Source organism: Fundulus heteroclitus, chromosome 8, assembly GCF_011125445.2.
Source record: "Fundulus heteroclitus isolate FHET01 chromosome 8, MU-UCD_Fhet_4.1, whole genome shotgun sequence".
NCBI classification, from domain to species: domain Eukaryota; kingdom Metazoa; phylum Chordata; class Actinopteri; order Cyprinodontiformes; family Fundulidae; genus Fundulus; species Fundulus heteroclitus.
The window spans coordinates 13,209,416-13,233,531 of NC_046368.1; the positions used below are offsets into that span (position 1 = coordinate 13,209,416).

Below are 24,116 nucleotides of genomic sequence, written 5' to 3' on the forward strand. Positions count from 1 at the left end.
GAACACCAAATCCTAATGCAAACAAATTTTCTAAAACCTTTTAACACCATCCCACCAGCCCCTAACATAGCCTATTTGACATAAAACAGAAACTTTTTAGACTTTAAAATGACATTAACTTCAGAAACTTATAGAACTAATCTCTGGTTAGTTCTGAGCAACCCAAATCATTACGTGTTCTAGACTACAAAGTACCATGCAGTCAAGGTTTCTTTACAAAATATATATTGAATAGCCCTTAAATAAGCACAATCTGTAGCTCATTAGTTGTATTGGATGGCATAATTTTTGTACATTGCTTGCACTGTGCACCACAAACTATTCCCTATTAAAATGACATGAAAAAGTTCCTTAGGTGGAAGGTGACATTATTTAATTACTCCAAGTGCACCCGGGATGAAGGCTATATCTATAAATTGCAACGTCCACCTATAATATTCACTATAGCATCGATAATGCTGGCAAAGGTTGAGGTATCTCTGTTTTGTTGCGAATACAATAAGTATATTGACACACAACAACAATCTGATAAATTAAGGATATATTGGCTGTGAACATGAATATTTTACAAATGGGTACAACTCTCAAGTAGGAATGGGCATAATGGACTAAAGATTTTATAATATATTGTGGTGCATTAAGGGCAAAAATTATTTTTAAATTCACCAGTTATTCATTGCATACAACCAGTGGCCTGCAAGCACACAAAAGTTTCATTAAGTAGCCTGACTGCAGTGGGGGGAAAAAAACATATGAATTGTATTCAAACATATTTTTCTTATATATTAATATGTACTGATGCTCTAATGGAATCAACGGCAGAAGTTAAATCAAACGGCAAAAGCAATGATCCAAACCATAATGCGAGTTTTTGTAGTTTCTGGTTAAATCACAGGTATCAGAACGCACAACAGCAAAGAATACGACAACTGCCCTCAAATTAGCTCTGATTCATTAAGTGGATTTAAATGTGATGTGTTACAGATAATTAGGATGCTGCAAGGTAAAGATTCTTATATAATATTAATTTAGTTATAATATAATTAGAAAAAAAATCCAGAAGGCCATTTATAATTATTCCTGCAAACTTACAAAACAGAATTATTGCAACAGAAGCGCTTATAAGCCTTTTTTTATTAGGTAAGATGAGATTTAATCTTTTTAGATCACTGAATCCTGGGAATATCTCAATTCATATAATACATAGGTTCTATATTTGGAGAAAAGATATCGATGTCTCATCTGCTATATGTAGTACCAAGCGGAGTGATATACCCACAAAACAAACAATAAATAGCAATTTTATGCTGCTGATTCAGTGTATGTGCAGGTGTGTTCTGGTTCTATGGAGAGGAGCGAAAAAAAAAAATTATGCTAAACAAAGAGTTGCACCCCTGCTATTCCTTATCCACGACCTGCAGTACAGAGGTAACTCTGAGATTACTAGAAAGCAGAAAAATTATTTTCTGCATTATGAACAGAAAACATGTCAAGGAGAGATCCAATACTGCTCAGAAATTGTAAACATACTTGACCCACGTAACAAAAAATAAGTTCTCTGTTACAATAGTGTGCAAAGCCGAGTGCACAGGTCCCTAAATTGAGCGAATCGATTTTTTAAATGTCTATTCTTGCATATATTGCCAGACACAGATATGACTGCTACGCCACTTTTGTTCATTTATATACATACTTTTTTATTTTTGCAATTAAGGCAAGAAAATACGATTTGCATTCATTTTAATTTTATTTTCGGAGATTAAATCAAGACCCATGCGCCCTGTTACACATCGCTGATGTAGACTGGAAGAGTTTACTGTAAAAGGTTATCCAAAAAAAACTAAAACTGGACTTCAGTTACGTGGCAGAACACTTTTTGTTCAAAGTGCTTTTTCAGTTCAACGTAAGAACGGGAGAATTTCCAAGCTTTATAGCTGCATCAGTGTGTTTACGCAATAATTTCACAATAATTCACAAATAGGTTAGGCTCCCTTGACATTGGGACTCGTAAGGACCCTAGTTTTCCTGGTTCACAGATAGATGTCTTGGTCCCACGCATGAAGCTGTGAATTAGGTTGAAACTGGGTGTGTATCAAGCTTAATGCTAAACTGTAGGTGTTTGAAAACTGGAATCTAAGGCCTACGTCTCTGTTTAGAGATGGTTTCACTCATCTGACCTAGATGGCTTCTTCTCCCCTCTCAAACCTGTCTGTCTTCCCTCTGCAAAATGTGGACATTTTAGTCCTCAAAAGAGTGTTTTTTATTAATTAATAGATTAAAAATCCCAGAACAGTTTCTCCATCTGTAATTATTTTTGGAATTGTTCTAATTAGCTATTTTTTTTTTATCTCTCAGACAAATTGTTGAACCAAGGAAACATTAATAATCACAAAGCACAAGCCTTTCTTTACCTTCCTGCTTACTCAGCTGTTCCCATAGGAAAATACTTGGAATTAAAATAAATAAAATCAATTTTAAGAAAGGCTAAAGGACAGCAAGAAGCCGGAGAGAGACTGAGGAAAGAAAGGAAAATAATTTTCTGACTGGCGGCCGTAACTTTCGGTGTGTGATGTGCTTCCAAGGAGGCGCTTTTTCACAGCTCACCGATTTCATTTCACAACTGACTGACACAGAGCTCAGATGAACAAAATAAACTTTGTAAAGCGGGGGCAGCAAAAGTTTAGACAGATTTTTATGTCTGTGTTTTGTTTGCTCTATAGCCAAAGCAGTTTCATTATTATTAATACCATCGCTGCCAACAGTCCCTGAATATTTAACTTAAAACACACGGTTAATATCACTTTAACGTCTACAAATAAATGCACTTTATGCCATTTATGTTAACTGGATATGTTCCCTTTAGTGTTGAGGCAGAAAACTAAATGTCATGATTTGGCCTTTTGTTTTTGTGTGTTTTTTTTTTTTTTGGACTGATAATTTTCCGCTCATCTCAGTCATCTGCCACCACTCAGCACCATAATCAGCTCCACCTGCTGTTCTCCCTAATTATCATCAAGTCTTTAAATACCTGCCTCACTTACCACTCCCTGCATGCATGTGGATTTGCCCGCTGGTGTTGTCGTTCAGCCTGTGGACCTGTTCTCGCCCTGCCTTCGCTAGTTGACTTAACTAGTGCTTGTGTGCGCTGCCTGATTCAGGTTGTTCCTGGGGGGTTCTGTTACTTCGCTCTGCCCACACTGGGAACACATCGCCTGCATCGTCTGGTCACCTGTCTGGTCACCTGCCTGTTCCTGACATTACTTGCTCTGCCCGTCTCAGTCATCTCCTGTCATCAAAAGCAATTCCTTCCTGTCTCTTCTGTCACCGTTTATAACGCTACGCTGTGTCTGGTTTGAATATCTGGTTCCCAGAACATCCTAGCATTGCAGTAAATGCCACTGAACTTGCTCTGCAGGTCTGCACTAAAGTACAATAAGATCACAGCTTAAACTTTGTGTTTTGAATGGCAGTTTCAAAGTTAGCAATTAGAAAAGCACTGTCATTTCTTTGCAAAATGTTTCAAATCTCAAGTACCATTTTAGACAGATTATGTGTTTTATTTATTTATTTATTTTTACCATGTACACCGTCTAATTAGAGCTATATTTGACTACTCAGCTGCAATATTTTCATTGACGGATGTGTTAACCACCTGGTTAAATGTGTTGTTTCTCTATCTGAATTTTTTCCCCCCCATGACAACCATTATTCGGATACAGTATATAAAAATACATGGCTGCTCAAATGCAGGACCTGCATATTAACCACTGGTAAGAGGGTTTGTACTGAATCCAAAAAGTTAAAATGCCAGGTTTCTGTGCATGTAAAAACTTTTTCCACTTTTACTGCGGCACTTGCCCTGTATAATTTAACAGAAAAAACATTAATCAGGTTGCAACAACCTGGTTGTTATACATTTATTGCACTTGTAAAACAATGAACATAAAATTTCTCCTGAACTTCTTGTTCAATCTTCCCCTAAAAATAAAGGACAAGGTATTTTAAATGGGGTATTAAATAAAAGTAAGCACAAATAAAATCTATCTAGTCTAATATTCTCTAAGGGGAAAATCTGAACAATAGATTTATTTGAAGAAAACAACCTTGGCATACTTTTGTAATATACATTAATTTTGAACTAATAAGTAAATTCAGTAAATGAATAATCGTCATAACTGATATTAAATAACTCATCTCAACATTTGCTCACATTATAGTGTACAAAGTGACTGAAAGATTCAATGCATGTAATTCAATTTCGATCAACCATATTCTATAAATTCTAGTTGTTTTAGTTGCTCATTAAGCTCTCTGTGGTTAAACAGATTGGTTGCGTTGCAGACAACATTGAAAAGCAAATTTTGCACATAATGTGTTTTTGATTCATGTCGTTAACTTTAAATCCACATTTTTCCTACACACGCTGACTGGCTCTTTTCTGTATGCTAAATGCTGCTGTCAGTGTTGATGCTGTCGCCGTGTGTGCAGCTAATTTCGCCCCTTTTAGTGAATAACGCCTTCTACCACCAGACGTTTCCTACCAAGCACGTGTTAATTCATACCCTGCCGGGGATGAATTAACACCGCCGCCAGGCAGGCCTTCTCTCCTGTTTCAGCCATCTTTACTTGCACTGGGTTGCCAAAAAATACAAAAAAATTTGCACAACGCAATCTACTTTAACCTTTACATGTGCCAGAAGAGGCATCAGTCGCTGTAAATTACAAAGTGAAAGCATGATGTCAAAGTGGAATACGCCAAAAATCATTTTGAAAATAAGAGTTTTGACAATTACACTGTTTTAAAGAGCTTAAACTAATTGTAGTCAAAGTGGAGGAAATTATGAACAGTTCCAAATGCAATTCAATTTTGACCCAAAGCCTTCAGGTGTCTGCTAGACAACTAGAGATGGGGAGAAGTATGCCTTCCCCAGAAGAAAACAGATGTTTTTAAATGGCCTGCAGAATCCGTAACTAAATATAACCTAAACCATCTGCACTTTTTAGATCCACTGTTTGTACACAGCAGTGGCTGCTTTTTGAATTAAGCTTATATAAACACGGTTTCAGGTCTCATCCCTGTATAAATAAATCTAACCTGGAAAAGCTGTCCAAAATAGACAATATATATATATATATATATATATATATATATATATATATATATATATATATATATATATATATATATATATATATATATATATATATATAAACTGTATTTATGTTTTTGGTTCCCATTTGAAGAAGAAATCTTTGTCATTGCAATTATACATTTGCATTTAACCCATCCCTTAGGGAGCAGTGGGCAGCTATCTCAGCACCCAGGGGCTCAGAGTCTTGCTCGGGGAGGCACAGTGGCAGTCTGCGGGGATCAAACTGGGTATCTGCAACCTTCTCAGAGTGCAAGCATGCTGCTTCTATCATTAGGCCACCCTAGTGCAAATATCCCAATCGGTAGTGGGCTCCCCGGATGCCACACAGTAGCATCCAGGGAGCAATCTGGGGTTAAGGGTCTTGCTCAGGGAGCCAGAGTGGCAGTCTGTGGGAGTTGAACCCAGAACCTCCAGGTCACAAACACCACGCTCCAACCACTAGGCTACTACTCCGCCTAAGCATGGCTCATTAATGGTCATTAAGCAGTCCACTTTGGATTTTTTTTTTCTTTTTTGTATCTGACTATGGCTATAAATGTGAACTTTAGATGTGTTTCAGCTGTGGGTGTGAAGCTATGGAATGGATTCAGTGATGAATATAAACAAAGTGTTTCTTACACGGGATTAAAAAAAAAAAACTACTAAAGCGTAAAACTCATAAATGAGTGTAAAAAGGAAAGATGTGTCTTTTGTTTGGAATGTGTAAAAATGGTGAATGTGTTTTTCTTTTTTCTCTCTTTTCTTCCTCTTCTCTTGTGACAGCATTGTGCATAATGAGGTCAGCTGATTTAGCATTAAAAGGGTTTAAGTAAAGATAGGCGTATATAGGCATTGCTTCAGCCTTTTCCTTTTTGGTTTAAATAATTCTTATATTTTATTAATCTTTAGATGTTTTGGTCTAAATTTATCAACCAAAAAAAAAACAACTAACTAACTAAATAAAACAATTTACAAAGATCATGGATTCACTATATAGGTCTGACAGAAACCACTAAAAGCCATTCCATGTCTTAAAGAAATACCCTCATACAGTAAAATCCATGAGATTTTTCACGGGTCATTTAACTCCACAGACCGACAAAGGGATATATTTATACAAACCTGGTGATGCTTCACATGGCCTGAATCGGTTCACAAATTTTTCTTCTAAAACGTCCACCAGCAGCACACAAACGATGAGCTTGTGTGTTGCTGAAAACCGCAGCTAATTAAAAGCTCCAGCATTCACTTGTTGTCTTGTAATGTGGGATGTAAATAAACACTTCTCACTCAGATATTCTCACACCTCAGATTATGAGCAGGCTGAACTGTGTGTTTGTGTTACATTTGTGCGTGGAGGGGTTGTCTGTAGTCCTGTTGCCAAGGGGATAAATCATGATTTCTATTCCATCCTATGCTAATTTCAAAGGCTTTAGCAGGGAAAGGCCTCTTCTTGAACTGCCTCGCCGATGGAGGAGCTCACCTGAGGCCTGGTGGCACGCTGAGTGTAATGTCCACTCAAGCTTCTAGTCCAAGGAAGAAACCCAAAGCAGTCAAAACGTCTAACGCAATCAACAAAGCATGCAGCTGCACCGGATTACATGTTCCCGCTACATGATAAACAAGCAGAGTTTGCTTTGACCAAGTCCAGTGTAGATGACAACGAGGCCCCAAAATCACCGGCTTTAAATAGCTCCTAAAACTCCTCTCCTCAGATTAGGCCCAGCCTGGGTAACATTTGCAAATGTTACCAAAGGGATTTATTTTGTTTTATCAAACTGAATGTGGATTCATTCCAGGCCTGAAGAAAGTGAACTTTGGATCTGTTCCAGTATGCGTCCTGAAGTTTGTAGAAGCTTTTTTTTTTCTGGACCAGGCTTACTGGGTTTTAGTCTTGTAAATAATATCGCAGTTAGTGGATACACATGAACCAGAAATGTAAATGCAACGTGGCGAAATTACAATTAGTCAATAATATAATTGATTCAAAGATTCTGCAGGTAGTTTAGGGTTCCTACACAAATATCCAGAGTTTTCAATCCTTTCCTAGGCATCTTCAGAGTACAAAGTAGAAAAAAAAACACTTTATTATACACACTACAGTGCAAATATTTGTACAGAAGTGAGTAAAACTTTAGATGGACGGACAGACTTCACTCAGCACGGCTGTGTGAAGTTATGTAACAAGGGCTCCGGCACAAAGGTCAAACAGCGTCAATATTCTTAAAAATAAAAATCTAAAAGGATCTAAAATTGCAGCCTTCCTCTTTAGGAATGTTGATGTAAATTTGTATCCAATAACTGGGGCACTACAGTTAAATCGCTGGAGGTTAACAAGCTTCAAGTCTTGCATAATAACAAGGCTAACGTCATCTGTGTATGATATGTGCCATCTGTCATGTGATACCGCTGACTAGATCAGACGTCCCCAAATGGAGGCTTTCACAGTCTGGATCCAGAACTCCTCATTTGGAATCAGATCGGTTATTAGATTTCCGGTTGTTGTTGTTTTTTTTGTTTTTTTTATGACAATTGCTTCAGGGCAATCAATGTGATTGATGGCAGGAGCCTCCAGGGCAAACTGACTGGCTGTTTCTGCGGAGGAAAGTCAGCCCATGGAGCGCTGCAGAAATCCAAGCGTGATAAAGGAACCTTGAAGAAAATCAGCAAAGCTTTCTCTCAAGCAAGAAGATTTAAGAGTGAAGAAATCATTCAGTCTTCCTATGGGTGCCATAAAAAACTTGTTTGTTTCTTATGTTGACAGACAACTATGCAAACCATTAGCACGTTAACTTTAACAGGGATCCTAGCAACATAAACCACTATTATCCACTTTGACCAAAATGAAGAACAAGACATTAAACCTTTAGGAGCCCCTGCTTTGCAGTTATGAAGCTTTGATCCTCAAGCAACTGAATGCTGGTGGAAAAAAAAAGGGATGATTATGATTTAATAGCAACATTTAAAAAGTTTTAGGAGTGTCAAACAGAAAGCAGGCCTCATTTCCGTTTAGCTCCCGCAATGATTTGCCAAAACTTTTTGACAAGAAACTCTCCGGTTTTACTGTAAGTTTTACTGTCTTATGTCAAGTGACAGAAACAGCAGGAAATGGTCCGGAAGAGACACTTGTTTGGTGCGCACACATCAGGGACGGTATAAAACTATTAAACACTAAAGGCTTGACTAAAACCAGTAAGCATTAAATGCGTCCATCTGTAGGTAAGGGAGAGAATTTGGAAGGAACACCATCTTAAAAGCTCCATGTTTTTTGTTTTTTTTGTCTTCAGCTCCGTCATTTCCACAGCAACTGCCTGTCTTTATACCGAGAAATACAAAATCACATTGTGTCCAACATTCTCTACTAAACACTGTTAGAAATAAAACTGGCACAAAAGTGCTGGGCTGGCCAACAATTGGGAGGCATTTCCTGGCAATTATAATTAAGATGAATAACCCAAGAGAGTGGAAGCAGCTCTCTAGAAGTCCCACCATCCCAGTGAATTTGGATTCACACACATTTTGACAAACTTGAACGGAGGAGTGCTACAAAGAGCTTATTGTGGTAGAGGTTCCCAACAATTTAACCCGATAATCTTTAGGATAAAACACAAATAAGCCAAACCTCTGACTGCAACAAACTAACAGGAAGTCATGAGAGCTTATAAATAGCTTTTTATTAAAGGGTGTGTTCGTACTTATCAGGTTGAGTCTGAATAAAACAAACACTGGGGTGATTGCCCTGCCTGCAGCAAACTTCAATGCACTCAAAAAGAAAACTTCTGGTGCAGTTCAACAAAACAAGACTGTAGCTGAATTTCCTTTTTTTTTTTTTTTTTTTTAAAAAGGCAGTAAAAGTGTGAAAAGTTTTTTCTACAGCAGCATATTTTTGTTGAGATATGTGAGTTAAATCATGACCTCCACAGATTAATTTAAATACATTCACATTTTTAGCAGATCTCCATTTGTAGAAGTACCAATCATAGAACCTACCTGCATTCAGCTACTGCATTTTGTTTCACCATAGCAGTGTATCACCCGCATGGATAAACCTGACGATGGCGTCGACAGATCATGGTCTGGCATAATGTCTTTAAATCATCATCTGTTGGTTCAAAGCAGAAATCTTAATGTACAACATTAAACTGGTACAAAAGTTGGTTTAAACCAGAAAATGTGAAACTACATTTGAATCCACCCTAAAATGTCATTGTTTGTTGTTTCATAAAAAACAAACAAAAGAAACAAAAAAATAATGTTCCAACTTCTGGTTTCACCAAGGTTTTAAATGGTCAGCCTTTCACACTGCAAAAACAGAACTAAAAATAAGTAAAATGTTCTTATAATGGGTATATCTGTCCTTGATTTGAGCGGGTAAATAAGATTATCTGCCAATGGAATAAGATTTTTGCACTTAAAATAGGAACAATCCATCTCCATCATCTTACTTAAGTGCAGGATGTCTAAAGACAGGTCAGGTCTTAAATATCAAAGGACTTAATTTGTAGTAACCATGTTTTATAACAAACCAAAATTAGCAGTCAGTTGATGAGATTTAGCATATCTGGGAGTTCGCTGTCGGCTAGCTACCCAGGCAGCTAAAACAACTAATTAACCAGCTAACATCAACATTCGGTCTCTCAAAAATACTGTACAAAAAACAGGAAATGTCACACTGCTTTGAAACAAAAGCTTGCAACAAGCCATAGGAGTAGGCCATCATTACCCACCCATCATTACCCACCCAGCGAAATACATAAACTAGCTGACATGGACAAAATCAGCTTAACTAGGAAAAATGTATTTCTATATCATATTTTATAATTATTTGGATTATTTGAACACTATTAGTAAATAAAAATGAATCTATGTTTACAATGAAAGCAATAAAATACTTTTATATGTACATTTTTGTATTTCTTTTATATTTTCCCACACATAGGATATCTGAGCAGCAAGAAAGATTGAAAATTGAGAAGAATATCCGTTTGTTGCTAAAATTGTGTGATATTTATCAGACAACAGATTGTAATTGGATAGACATATGGTTGCGTCAGAAAATTCTGTGCGCAGTGAAGATGCTGCATAAACAGGACATTTCTGATTTTACTCCACGTGCTGCGCTGAACTCAGCTTTCTGAGTGCAATTGGTCTCATCAAGACAGAAGAGTATTTGGAGATTACATCACATATAAACACAGATTAGGATTCAGTTTTTGACTTCTTGTGCACGCAGAATGTAAAGTCTGGAAACATTTAAAGCATCTCTTGGCATTTAGGTGGGATTGTTTTTCTTTTTCTTTTTTGCTAAAAGATGTTACTTGGCAGCTCAAATAAAACAGGATATTGCTAAATTATTCAAACATCCAGCATGAAAGAAAACAATTTAAGCTTAGTCAAGAATGTCAGTAAAAGTGCCACTTGAAGACAGGCATGTCTAAGACCCGTTCTGAGACTGACTGACACTCAGGCGTTTCACTATTCAAATCTAAAGTGTTTACAGATGTTCAGTTATATCACATCATCTGCACCAAATTCTGGAAACTTCTAATAAAATCTAACAGGACTGCGTGGAGAATCGAAGATGATACTTCCACTATTTGGCACCAGCCAAAACTCTTGTGCGCCCATATTTTGGAAATCTCAACAATCATCTCTATGGCAATAAAGATTGAAAACATGCCATTACAAAATTGTTCTGATCTCTGAAGAGAGGCTGAGCTCCAAGAGCTGTATTAAGTTACAAATTGGTCGGCTCCATGCGTGACTGAATAATCATGCAACTGTGAGCAAGTTAAGCATTTATGGTGCATAAAGCTTAGGGTGTGTTTGAGGGTAATGGGCTGTGAGTTGTAAATTGTGCACAATTGTCAAATAAGGGTGAAAGCTCCATCGGATTTAAAGGGATCGTAACAGAGAATATCTAGTAAGTTGTGCCTACAGGTATATTTAGTTTAGTCATTTCGTAAATATGTCCGCTGTTACAAGCAACCCACCCCAACCAGTTGATTTGGTGTCTTAAGTTTGAAAATATTTCCTTCAAGTTGACATTTGCTGGAAGAAAGCATCCTTGGAGCACAAAAAAACAGCATTCATGAAAGAACGCAGAATTATGACGCCTGTCTGTGAACTTTTTCTTTAGCATTAAGTTGGTCCTTTTTTAAGACGTTAGGAAATCTTGTGAACTTTAAAAAGCACGCTTTCATACAAAGCCATGTATGGATGCAGAAAATAAGGAATCCTAAAGCCTTGGCCTTCTGTGTACCTCCCTGCTGTGGTTCAAACTTTTTCTTCTTCTTCTCCTTCTGCATGTTAAAATATTCCCCTACAAGTTCCTCTAACTTGTGCCTAACATTTATTATTATTAATAAAATAAGTGTCTTGTGTCAAACAGGAATTAAAAAAAAGAGCAACAAATGTGAACCCTTCTTTTAGTCAAAGGTTTAATGTTTCACTGAAGGTTTTTGCATCTTTTCACCAATAAGGTCGGTTTATTCAAACTGAATCAGAAACTGTGCTCGTGACTTCCTGGTCCAGAAACATTTGACTGATAATATTTAACTTAAATTTGTTATTAGTCATTAAGTATTAGGGATTAACTTTGTTTTAGTTGCACAAGATAAATGTTCTCATTCAACTTATCTGTTGGCCAAAGAGAGATAACCAAATTCAAAACTCTGACTGACACTAACGCCAGTGCAATATTCCAAAGGTACACCCCCCCTGCTGCTTGACTGCTTTTATACCTCATAATATTGACAAGTAGGCTGCTATGCCTGCCACATATGCAAAAAAATTTTAATAAAAAATACCATTGGATCTTAAAAGTTACGATTTGACTCAGAGGTTTATTCCAGACCTTCCCATTGAAGCTTGACTGACTTTGCATTTGGAAAATTTGTAACTCGGATGAAAATGTTGGGTCTTGAGCCCTTAGATATTGCCTAACATATTTTTGTATAATGATGCGGTGATGTTCCCAATGGATGTCCGGTTGGTGTGCAACAATATTAAGGTAGCTTCCATGCAAAGTAATAGCAGACTAAAACCACGTCAGAGACGCTGTAGTTTTAGGATACTTGTAGAAATATAAGAGGTTTGATCTTAAATCTGGACATCCTGCTTTGTAATAGTAAAATACATGTTAATTTTATCTAAGAAATAAAATAATTTCAAACGAAAAGGCTGCCATTGTATGAACTGTGTATACCAAATAATTTGGTTGCCATCTCTTAAAGCAATCACTTATAGATAAATGTCTGTGAAAACCCTGTCTGAAGTTTCTGTGACATCATTCCTTGCTCCTGTGTTGCCTGGTGATCAAGGTCTGAGCAGTTACACCTGTGGTGGCTCCAATTAAGTAGATTTGGTGCACCTGGGATGAGCACTATATACAGGACTGTCTCAGAAAATTAGAATATTGTGATAAAAATCTTTATTTTCTGTAATGCAATTAAAAAACATGAAATGTCATACATTCTGGATTCATTACAAATCAACTGAAATATCGCAAGCCTTTTATTGTTTTAATATCGCTGATTATGGTGTACAGCTGAAGAAAACTCAGAAACCCTATCTCAAAATATTAGAATATTTCCTCAGACCAAGTAAAAAAAAAAACATTATAACAGCAAAACAAAATCAAACATTTGAAAATGTCCATTAATGCACTCAGTACTTGGTTGGGAATCCTTTTGCACAGATTACTGCATCAATGCGGCGTGGCATGGAGGCAATCAGCCTGTGGCATTGCTGAGGTGTTATGGATGCCCAGGATGCTTCAATAGCGGCCTTTAGCTCATTTGCATTGTTGGGTCTGGTGTCTTTCAGCTTCTTCTTCACAATACCCCACAAATTCTCTATGGGGTTCAGGTCAGGGGAATTGGCAGGCCAATCAAGGACAGTAATGCCATGGTCAGTACACCAGTTACTGTGAGAATCTTATGTCGTCTCTTAACCACTACCATAGTTGTGATTTAGTTTACTGAACCAAGCTGAGTGTTTTTCAAGGCTCAGGAAACCCTGCAGTGTTTCGAGTTAATTAGACGATTCAAGTGATTAGTTGAATAGCGTACTAGTATACTTTTTCACAATATTCTAATATTTTGAGATAGGATATTTGGGTTTCTTCAGCTGTACGCCATAATCAGTGATATTAAAACAATAAAAGGCTGGCGATATTTCAGTTGATTTGTAATGAATCCAGAATGTATGACATTTCATGTTTTTTAATTGCATTACAGAAAATAAAGAACTTTATCACAATATTCTAATTTTCTGAGACAGTCCTGTATACCAGTCTATCCCTATGTGTAACTGCCAGATTCTTGAAAGCCTTTATTGTGAGTAAACCATCCCATCGCTCCTTGATTGCCTGCCTGTTCACGACCTGTCTCCTTCCTGTGATTGTCCTGCATTTCCTGCCCACGTCGGATTCTTCAGTTTGCTTCTCAATTCTGGACATTGACCTTTCTGCCTTGCCTCTCTACCAAGCCTGTCTGCCTCTGCCCCTTTCTGGATACCTCTGCCTGGAGTGTGCCTCCTATTAACGACTCAAAGCCTGGATCCTGGATTCGCCTCCTGCCCAAGTCTTTCTGGAAACTTCTGCCTGGTGAAGTGCTTACTGTGTGTGACCCAAGACCTGGCTTCGGATTTTTGTTTCTGCCTCTGCCCTGAATATTATCTACGTTGAGTGGATCATTGAGTCAGTTATTTGGATCTCACAGACGGAGCCACTGGAGCCAATCATCAGAGCCAGTGCAACTTCCCAGCAACTGAGAAGGTTAGTGGTTTGTATTCAGTGTTCTCACAATATATCACTGAACTGCTCTTGGCCACTAACCCTGTTCTCTCCCGCGCAGTGCTTCCTGGGTCCGTTCCTGTTCCAGCTACACCGGTTCATTCAATAAACCTTTTTAAATGGTTATTCGTGTGTCGGCTGAGTTATCAGGTCTGTAGATTCTGTGGGCATTACAGCTAAATAGAAGTTTCCTGTATCATCTAATCCCTCAACATTGTGGGGGGATTTATGTAAACTTTTCCTTGCTTATTTCTTCAGTTCACTGAAGTTTGTAAAAATTTGCAGAGGTCCTCCAGTAATTTCACTTCATTTAAGCCAGTGGCAACAACAGATTATTTTCATTTTCACCCATTCTGTTGAGGATTTCCTGCTGTGTTTGGGATCCTTGTCCCTTTTCTTTCAGCCAAAGTTCAGCAGTCAGACAGACGTCCACACGCTTGACTTTAGCAGAATTTGAGATCAAACCAGTGATTGCAAGGTACCATCATCAGCCCTCCACCACCATGCTTGGCAACTGGTATGAGGTGTTTGTGCTCTTGTGCTACATTTGCTTTCTTATCAGACGCATGGTACTGTTCATTATGGCCAAACATCTCTGGTATAGTCTCATCTGACATCAATTCCAGAAGTCTTGTGGTTCATCCAGATGCAGCTCAGCTTTTTTTTTTTACCAGCATTCAAGTGAACTAGCTGGTGCACTGCTTTGTGGCATTGGAATGGAAACATTCATCACATTTTGGATGTTTATTAGATTAGATTCAGAAATAGGAAAAGGTCAAACACTATTCATCATACAAGAACAAGGTGTCTTCAGTCAGAGGCTTCCTCTGGTCTGCTGTAAGATAGCCCACTACAGGAGATCCCTCCTGCCCACAGTTTCTTTGAAGAAACTTGGATAGTTTGAGTTATTACAGCGTTTAATTTCCCTTTCAGGGAAACACAAACCATTTTTGATTAGCAACAATCGCCTTTCCAAGATCATTGCTGAAATCTTCCTTATCTAACATTGGTCAAATACACACCTTCATTGACAGCAATGAAAACTTTTATTTCTGTCGTGGAACAATTTTTATTTCCGATATCGGTTAATTGAAAAATCCTTCAGTTTGATTTGGTCTGAACGTGAGAAAAGTACGGAGCCCGGGAGAGCTCACTTTAAGTGATATTTTTTTTCAGGTCGTGATCATTTGTGAGCACGTTTCCTTTAATTGAGCCCTCAAACTAATAAAACGTGCACAAAATTTATTCAAACACACGTTTTAATTATTCGTGGGTGCGTTTTGGTAGCTCGAGATCTCGAATATACTATAACGTGCTCATGTTTACATGTGTCAAGACAATATTGAGTGCACGTTTTACATATTGTGGCCACGTTTAAGTAGATCGTTAACACAATGTTCTATAATCATGTTCACTAAATAGTGCACTCGTTTAATAAATTGTGCCCTCGTTTTACTATGCTTAAAATGAGAGCTCAATTTCGTAAAATGAGCTCACACTATAGTAAAACGAGAGCACAATATAGTAAATTGTGCGCACGATTTAGTAAAACGGGTGCACAATTTAGTTAAACGAGCGCACATTCTCTCAACATGCAAAACATTTTGCGATGACCCCTCTAGGGCTCCGTAGAGAAGTGTATCACACACACACAAAATAAAAAAAAAAAAAAAAAAATACACAGTTGAAGTTTAGGTGTAAAATTGATGTTAAATACATGCGTTAACAGGTTGAGGTGGGAGTTGTGATGAAATACATTTTCTACATCAAATAAAACGATCGCTGTAGCTGCCGGAAATTATACAAAGCTTGTGTGATCTGCATCAACAAGGGAAGAAAACAAAGAGCTTCTGAAGCCTTGTCCCTCCCATTAACTGACTATATGCCGTATGTGGGTGAGGTGATGATGATATTGAATACATTCTGGAAGGCTCCGAAGAATCAGGCTAATGAGTTGGCGTTGGTACAGATGGCCCAAAATTAGCCTGAAGGCAGTTTGTCTCTCTTAAATGTCTGCAGGGAGTGGCTAAAAACGGATGGCAAATAGCCCGATGCCTGAAACAGCAACTTCAACTTTTTCTTTCTGTTTTACAGCAGGTCAGGTTATTGCATTACAGTCAGTCTCTCTCATAATTGCTTTAATTTACCTGCCTGTCTGGTTCATGCACATATGCCTGGGAATTTTTACAGGGTTGTAAGTCTGCTGGCTGCTGCCAAGGACTGGACGCATGCCATACTTATGCTTTCAATTTCTTCACGGCGCAGGGAGGGATTATTACAATGTAAGATGATAAATTCAGATTAGAATTTAAGTATAAGACTACTCTGTTCTTGGGGGAAAAAAAGTGGAGGGAAGGATCTAGTAGCTCACATAATTAGAACTGGAGCAGTCCAACGTGTTCACAGATTTGACTCTGTGTAAAATGTTTCACCCTTGTGGATAGGGACAAAGATCTTGGCAAACTAAAGCTGGTTTATTTAAGCTTTCCTGGAAGGCAGCGGCTAGGATTTATTACAGGAGGAGGGAAGCTGCTTCAGTTTTAGGTTAAAATCTTTAGGGGATGAGAGGGATGCGGGTCAATATTAGTACTCAGTGCATGTTTTTTTTTATTTTTTAATTCAGATTAGTATTGAGACAGGAATAAGGTGCGTTTTAACCTAGATAAGTGTGATTTTAAACTTGCTTTCGAGTATAATTTATGCTTCATGAAAATACAGCACCGCTCTCATTAAGTCTCCCAATGATTTACAAAACTGCACTTAAAATGGTTTGATGCCAGGGATTTTCCCACAGTAAAAAAAAAAAAAAGGCGGCACATCTACAATAAAAACACCTCGCTGAGCTGTTGGAGTGACCAGTTTTATGTGAACAGCTAATAGAAACGCAAACCTTCACGTTTGTGTTTTTAACCCAGCTGGACGGCATAACGCAGAAAGATAAATGCTCTGCAAATTTCTAAGAAAAAGTGTTTGGATATTTATTTATGAAATATCTCTAAAATGTCATATATCAACACCATCCAGAAACAGAGTAGCGCCGTTTTGTTTTGAGTTATGAAGTTACTGAGTTATGGTTATGAAAAAGCAGCTCTTAAATGTCAGAATATAAAACGCGCTCATCGTCAAACAACTCTCGTCAAATGAAACCATAGGTCTGATAGTTGTGAATAGCTCTAAAGTTGTTAAGTCGAATCATTTAAAAGCCAGGGACTTGGCAGTCATGAGAATAATTGTGCTCTGGTCAATTTATTTTAGGACTTAGAACTCTGGGAATGTAGCCAAACCCAAGTTAAGCCAGAAAACCAGTGGGACCCTATGAATATAAAGACGAAAGAAGCACGAGCACAAGTAGAGTTTACAGTCATTTGTGTGTCACTGGGTGAAAGCGAGACAAACCATCAGAAATGTGAATAAAAAGGTCATACCTGCAACTTTGGCAACATTTTATACCGTATGTATGGACGGTTGTATTCAATATTGTGCTCAAGATGAATCAGGTTCTTCTAACTTTTCATTCTCATAGTTGGGTTTGAAATTAATACTTCTAGGTACAAATCAAGAATCATGCAAATCTATGAATCATCCCTGGAAATTTACAGATTTTTGCTTTTCATTGATGTCCGTCCATCTGATTCTGATTTTCGGTTTTCTTTCTAAGGACGGTTAGCCCGGCAAACTCTGTTGTAGAATCCATGGTAAACAATTAGAACAATGTTTCTTTTTTGCGTCAAACCATAGAGCGTCCTCCATAATTACTGTCAGACGCTGGTGAAGACCCATACAAGGGCCCTTAAATAAATGGCTGTTATGGAGGCCCTGTTTTCTATCCGTGAATTTTGGAATACTGTTTTTCCTCTCTTACCTCCTCACCGTGTGCTGCAGCTAGAAAAACCTGGGTCCTTGCTGGTCACAGTTCCAGCTGTTTTTACATTTTTTCAGTTAACACTAGATGTAGTTGTGGGCAAGTTTTAAGGTAGTCGTTATTATCCTTTCCCCATTTTCTGACTCATAAAGGGCAACACTTAATTGACTTCATGACAATTTTTGTTGTCTTTCCCAGGGCAATGTTTAAAACAAATCTATTTTCCAGCTATGAATTGATTCTCGTATTAATTACTAAAGATCAAGTCATATAACCAAAGATCGATTTTTTTTTCTTCTTAAATTCATTTTCCACTGTGAACTTAAATGTGTGAGCTGGCATTACTTGAGCGGACATGAGTCTGCAGACTGACAGGTACGTGCAAAGCCCAATTTTTACGCCCGCGGTGTCACACTAAAAACTGCTCGGCGTCAAGAAGTCTTCACGTCAAGCTTTTTTATATGTGACTGACAGGTATCTGCTGGAAAAGAAATGGCTTTATGTGCTCAACTAGCTAATCAAACATGTCACCATCACTTCCCCCTGCTTCCTTCCACTGGCAAGCAGGGTGGGAACTGTTGGAATTTGTCATAAGAAATGTAGGCACCAGGTACGCTTGACTATGAAGGTAAAAAAGGTCAGCGGAGAATCAGTGCGGCGTCCGCGCGGCTCACAGTACGCCGTGTATGTGAAAGCCTTTATACTCTACTACAGGAGGTGAATTCCTAATGTCATATTTTTAATAATTGCACCAGGTTAGTGTCCAAATTAGTGTCCCTTTTGGTTTGATAAAATATTTTTGAACTGAACTGAATTGAATAGAAATAGCAGCTCTTGATATCTCTGCCATACTCTGTTTTCTATCCTAGATCTGTTTCGGTATTCTGCCCCGCAGCATGTTTGTGAAAGCATTTGTCTCAACATTCAGGAACAGGATTTTGTCCTTACAGCTGCCACTAACAACCATTACTTTATTAATTTGCTGTTTCGCGTCGAAAAGACTCAATTCTAAGCCTTGAGAATCGGAATCAAACCGATTCTTGAAATTTGAATTGATACCCAGCCCCACTCTTTCCCATTTTGAAGAAAGGCTAAGAGAAATCGTCCTCAAACCATAAATTATTTATACCCCAGGGAAACAGAAAGTCGTGGATTGCCAGTTTAAATGTCCATAGAAACTTTGATCATCTTAAAAAGAACAGTTTATGTACTTATTGATTTATGTTATCCGGGGTGTTGCATATGTTCATGACTTTGTGTTTGCACATTTGTGTTTCTTTAATTTTCTTTCCAGCTAAAAAAAGTACTCAAACTAAAAGGTTTTCTTAAAATTAAATTATGTTTCTGTAATAAAAAGATAAATGTATATTAAAGCGCTTCATCAGTGGTCATAATTAATGCTAAGGGTTCTTAACCTTTGTCGTATTCTTACAGATTTAAAAGCCGAACAATCTGTTTATTTGTACAGAGGGAAAAAAAGTGGGAAATGTGTTCAAGTGTTGGTTCATTTAGTAAATGGGGGGGGGGGGGGGGATTTTTGCAGCATTTGAATTTGACCCTATGAGAACTAATCAGAGCTGATCAAGGGGAAAACTGCTGATTATAATACTGATTGAGTGGCGATTAAAAGACCAAACCAATATGGCATAATCATGTAACTTAATAACGAAGCTTTTCAACTGAAAATATGGGTACTGAGATAAACATTTTAAAATGTTACATCTGATTAAGTCTTATAATTATTTAGGAACAAAAAAATGGTAAAGTCCTGGTCCAGTTTGATGGAAACCACTTTGCTTGTCATTTTGCAGTTTTTCCACTCTTCAATTGGCTGAAAGCTGTGATTTGCCAGAGGACATTTCATACCAAGCCTGGCTCAATATTTATATACTTATTTTGCTGACCGGTCATCTGAAGGGATTTTCTATATATTGTATATACTGTACATCTATACGCTCATTGGACTTTAAAGGTGATGCCAGTAAATAATATCTACCAGCTGAATGTCACAAAGCTATTTTACTTTGAGTGGTCAAAACCAATCCTATTTAAAACAGTCAACTGAACTTAATGGAAATCAGAACCACAATCAATACAAATAGGGAGCAATCTCAATTTTTTCAGAAAATAATATACAAATTCATAACATTATAGGTGGATTTTTGGCATTTTTATTCTCATAATTCATTTTAGGGCTGAGATGATTCCTGGAATGATTTGAGTACCTCGATTTTTAAAATTCGTCAAGCCAAATGATCTGCCCCGAGGCTTTGTTAAGTCTTCTCTAACCATTCAGTGCACCTGGCTGGGTGGCTGTGTTGTGCAGCCCTCACACTTTCACCAATGATGGCCTATGCTGTTGATACGTGGATACCAAGTGCGGTCATCAGCCATTGGAGGAAGACAGCAAGGGGCTAAAAGTACCACACAGAAAATGACAGAAAATGACAGAAAATGTCAAAAGTGTGGTATCTCTTTAAGTTAACAGAAAAGAAAACACTGTGCAGAGCGTGTACTCCAAAACGGAATCAGTAATTCATAATAGTGTCTCTTTGTTGCTGCAACAATACTTGGGTAAGTGACAGATTATTTATGGGTATGAAATGGATACGAAATGCCGACGCAAACTGGTGAAGTCACCAACAGGAAGGCTGACCAGGAAGTACCTGGCCATGAACAGCAAAGGTTTGTGTGGAACGGGGATAAAATTACAGACACCAAAGACTAGGAGGAAGAAAAACAGAACCTGTGGCAAACCGAACCATTGTAGGTTTACAGCAGAACGTTAGTTGTGGACAGTGGCATTAAAGTCAAAAATGCTCGACCATTCAGTTCTACTTCAGTTTTACTTCAAACTCAATACATTCTTCTCGCTGACCTGGTTTAGCAAAGCCTTCTTGACGGGCCCTACGGTTCTTTCTAAGGTGTGAGCCCAGCTCTCCAGAAGCATGCACTTTCAGGGTAAAGAGACATCATAAGGAACTGATCAGGTGTTTAGAAGAAGCAAAAGTGGCAACAGTTTTGACATCTGACTATGGTACTACTCTCAAACTAATAATGCCTCTCGCCCAGTAGAGAGGAGATAGAAACAACCCTCCCGGAATCGGCACAGATAAGCGGGTAGATAATGGATTGAAGGATGGCTGTTTACCTGCTGTGTGCTTCCTTTGTCCCTTTTTTTGTGTCATGGGCTACATTACTACTATTGTATAAAGCTCCTGCGAGATTTGGTTTTGTTTTGTAGCCACACCTTCGATGTGTGTGTGGCTCATACCTCAGTGTTGCCGCCATATTATGAGTGGCAGCTTTGTTTAAACACATATAAAAAACTGTGCAAGATAGTTTTGTACCAATAGTTTTAGGTCTAGCTGTGTTACTGTTTAGCATGGTGTGATACTCTGAAGCACCGGCAAAAAAGGCTTATCTGTCTCATATCATACTGGAAATGAATGGAAAAAACAACTAGATTGCCTCCAGAGATGCACTGATCCGATATCTGGATCGGATAATGGCTCCGATATTGACTAATTAGTTGGATGAATGACCCGATCCAGCATTTCGATCCATTCATTTCTTTTTTTTACTAATATCATACAAAGCAGTACAGTTACAGCGATCTAGTCATTTGAATTCTGTGTTTGTAACGCCGGTTACGTCATCCCACAGAGCACACACAGCAGCTAGTGATGAGTAAAACACGCAGCAAAATGGAGCAAGCGCCGGACCGAGACAATTTTGATATTTGGAAACATTTCAAACTTGATACACCAAGAAATCCGACTACAACATGCAGCATCTGCAAGGCAAAAATTGTTAGTGGTGGATGGTAAATTCTCCACCACAAACATGGCAAGGTATACAGTTCATTGTAGTATCGGCCGATACGCTCAGCCCAGGTATCGGTATCGGATTGGGTTGAAAAAAAATATAAAAAATGGTTCGGTGAATCTCTAATGACTTCCTAGAAAAATCTTAGAAGATTCATTGGACATGGAGAAGGAGAAATTGCCACTCACAACATGGCAGTCACGCTGGCCTATAGCTTCTATGGATCACCAAAGCCAATCAAGTATCCATTCTTTCATTTCTATGGACAGAGCCAGTTTAGTAGCCAAAAGTCAACTATTCCTCTACCTCACATTGACTGATGAAAGAAAACCACCTGAGCCGAAATGCAAGAAGGTTCTATGAAATCTACCCAGCCCACATATGAGCTGGTAAAGCACTCTTTTCAGTTCTAATATTGTGGTTCTGGTGCTGAATGCTTTCAAAGCTTCCCCTTTCTTCCCCCCTGTCAGATTTGTTTTAGAACAGAAAACTGGGCTGTAAAACATCCTGTGCACCTATAAAACATGTAGTTTGATTAATATTAACTTTAGGTCTTAAATCCTGGGAAATATGCAGGAGATCTGAGCGCTGTAGGCCTCTTGGAGGAAACATCAAACAAGAAATATAATTGATTTCAATACATTATGAGACTGATTTAACAGTGACAGTATCATCGTATCTCTTTATATTACTCTTTTTCTCAAACTCTTGGAAGAAAGTACAAAAACACTTGTGTTTAACTACATTCAGGCAAAGTAGATACTTTTCCATATTGTTATAGTAATTGAGAGTGAATGTCTACTGGTAAACATTTGAAATAATAATAATAATAATAATAATAATAATAATAATAATAATAATAATAATAATAATAATAATAATAATAATAATAAATCTTTGAGAAAATGCTGTGAAACTGCCATGTGTGCACATATTACCTACCATGTTCTGTCTGACTAAACAAATGGCTACATGCAGGCAGTAAATGCCTACTGACGCACTTGTCTTTTACTGCAAGTTTTCTCAAGCCAAAGAATGACAGGATGCCTGTGGATCCCCTCTCATTACCAGTGCTATTAACGTTGTTACAGATCTACTATGACTATCTTATGTTTAAGAATCCATAAGGTGAGGAAGACACATCTTAAACTCAAATAATGTGTAAGATCAGTCAAGGCATAAAACAATTTAACTGCAGAGCTAAAAGAAGGTTCAGTAAAAGCATCAGCTTTTCAGCTCAGCACCTCTACAGGGAACAGCTTAAAAGAATTAAAAACGAGAGAAATTGCATCACTGGACGAATAATAACTGTCAATCCAAACAGTTTACAAGCACTCCAATAGCAATAACTCTATGCAGTCCTTCACACTAAACAGTAACACCAACCAAATAACATAATCTCGCATATCAAGTCATAGAAATTACAACACATTTCCAGTGAAAACCAGCGAATTTGAACTAATCTTGTTTTTAAAATAGTCAATGATTGTCCATGTCCAACTTTTTTAAAGGCTTACCTCACCTGTTAGGTTACCTCGCCTCCTTTCATCCAGTTAAAACAGCAGCCAGTGCGATTTAGTTCCCTCTCATATTTCCCCCCCGAAGTGCAGAAAATACTAATCCCGCCGCGTGCCCGTGGAGAACGATCCGCACGAGCTACTGATGAGTGACACTGAGAGGGATTCACTGTGACAGCGCGCCTCGTGCCGTGGAAAGAGAGAGAGAGAGAGAGGGGGGGGGCCACGGGGCCACGGAGAAGGGGATCGATGCTGCCCTCTAGTGGCCTCATGATTTGCTAGAACAGAATTAGACCATTCACAACACCGTAGACAGAAATTCTATTACAGCCATACAGAAAGAGCTTATTCTACTTTCACCAGCACCTGTGTTAGGTTCACCTTGCCAGTACTAGCGTGAATCCTCTGTTGCCGTCAGAACTGCCTTAAGGTATTATTATGTAGATTTAAGAGTCTGTTACCGTTTTTTATGCCCAATTAAACATGCACATTTTGCACACTTTTCGTTCGCCCCACTCAGTTGCATGGTTCGCTGAGTTGGAGTATGATCTTTATAACAACTGGGCAGTATTTGGTGTTCTGTTCTGGACATGTTCCCTTACTTGCTGACACTATAGGATTATTCTATTTTAAAATAATAATAATAATAATAATAATAATAATAATAATAATAATAATAATAATAATAATAATAATAATAATAATAATAATAATAATAATAATAAATAATAATTAATAATAAATAATTAAAATGTTTCTGATTATTTGTGATTTATGATGTGGTGCATTCTCTTGCTAGGGGTACACATCAGAGGATCGGTAAACCATGGCAATAAATGGATGGACATGGGCAGTAACAATTTCCTATAAGTGGGTGAATACAGACCTGTATAATACAACAATAACACAATTAAACACTTTGACAATTAAACACTTTATGTTTTTTATTTTAAATAAAAATACTTTATTTTAAATAAAAA

General features: G+C 37.9%; 1 protein-coding gene across 1 annotated transcript in view; it reads right to left on the minus strand.

Annotated features, from left to right (window-relative positions):
- si:dkey-247m21.3 (5-hydroxytryptamine receptor 4) overlaps positions 1–23,269 on the minus strand; it is a 58,111-nt gene extending 34,842 nt beyond the window's left edge. The window contains exons 1-2 of the mRNA XM_036140131.1: positions 23,142–23,269; positions 9,123–9,234 (exon numbers count right to left, since the gene is read on the minus strand). The gene's annotated coding sequence lies outside the window, so the exon portion shown is untranslated. The remainder of the gene's footprint in view (positions 1–9,122; positions 9,235–23,141) is intronic.
- Positions 23,270–24,116: the final 847 nt, after the last annotated feature.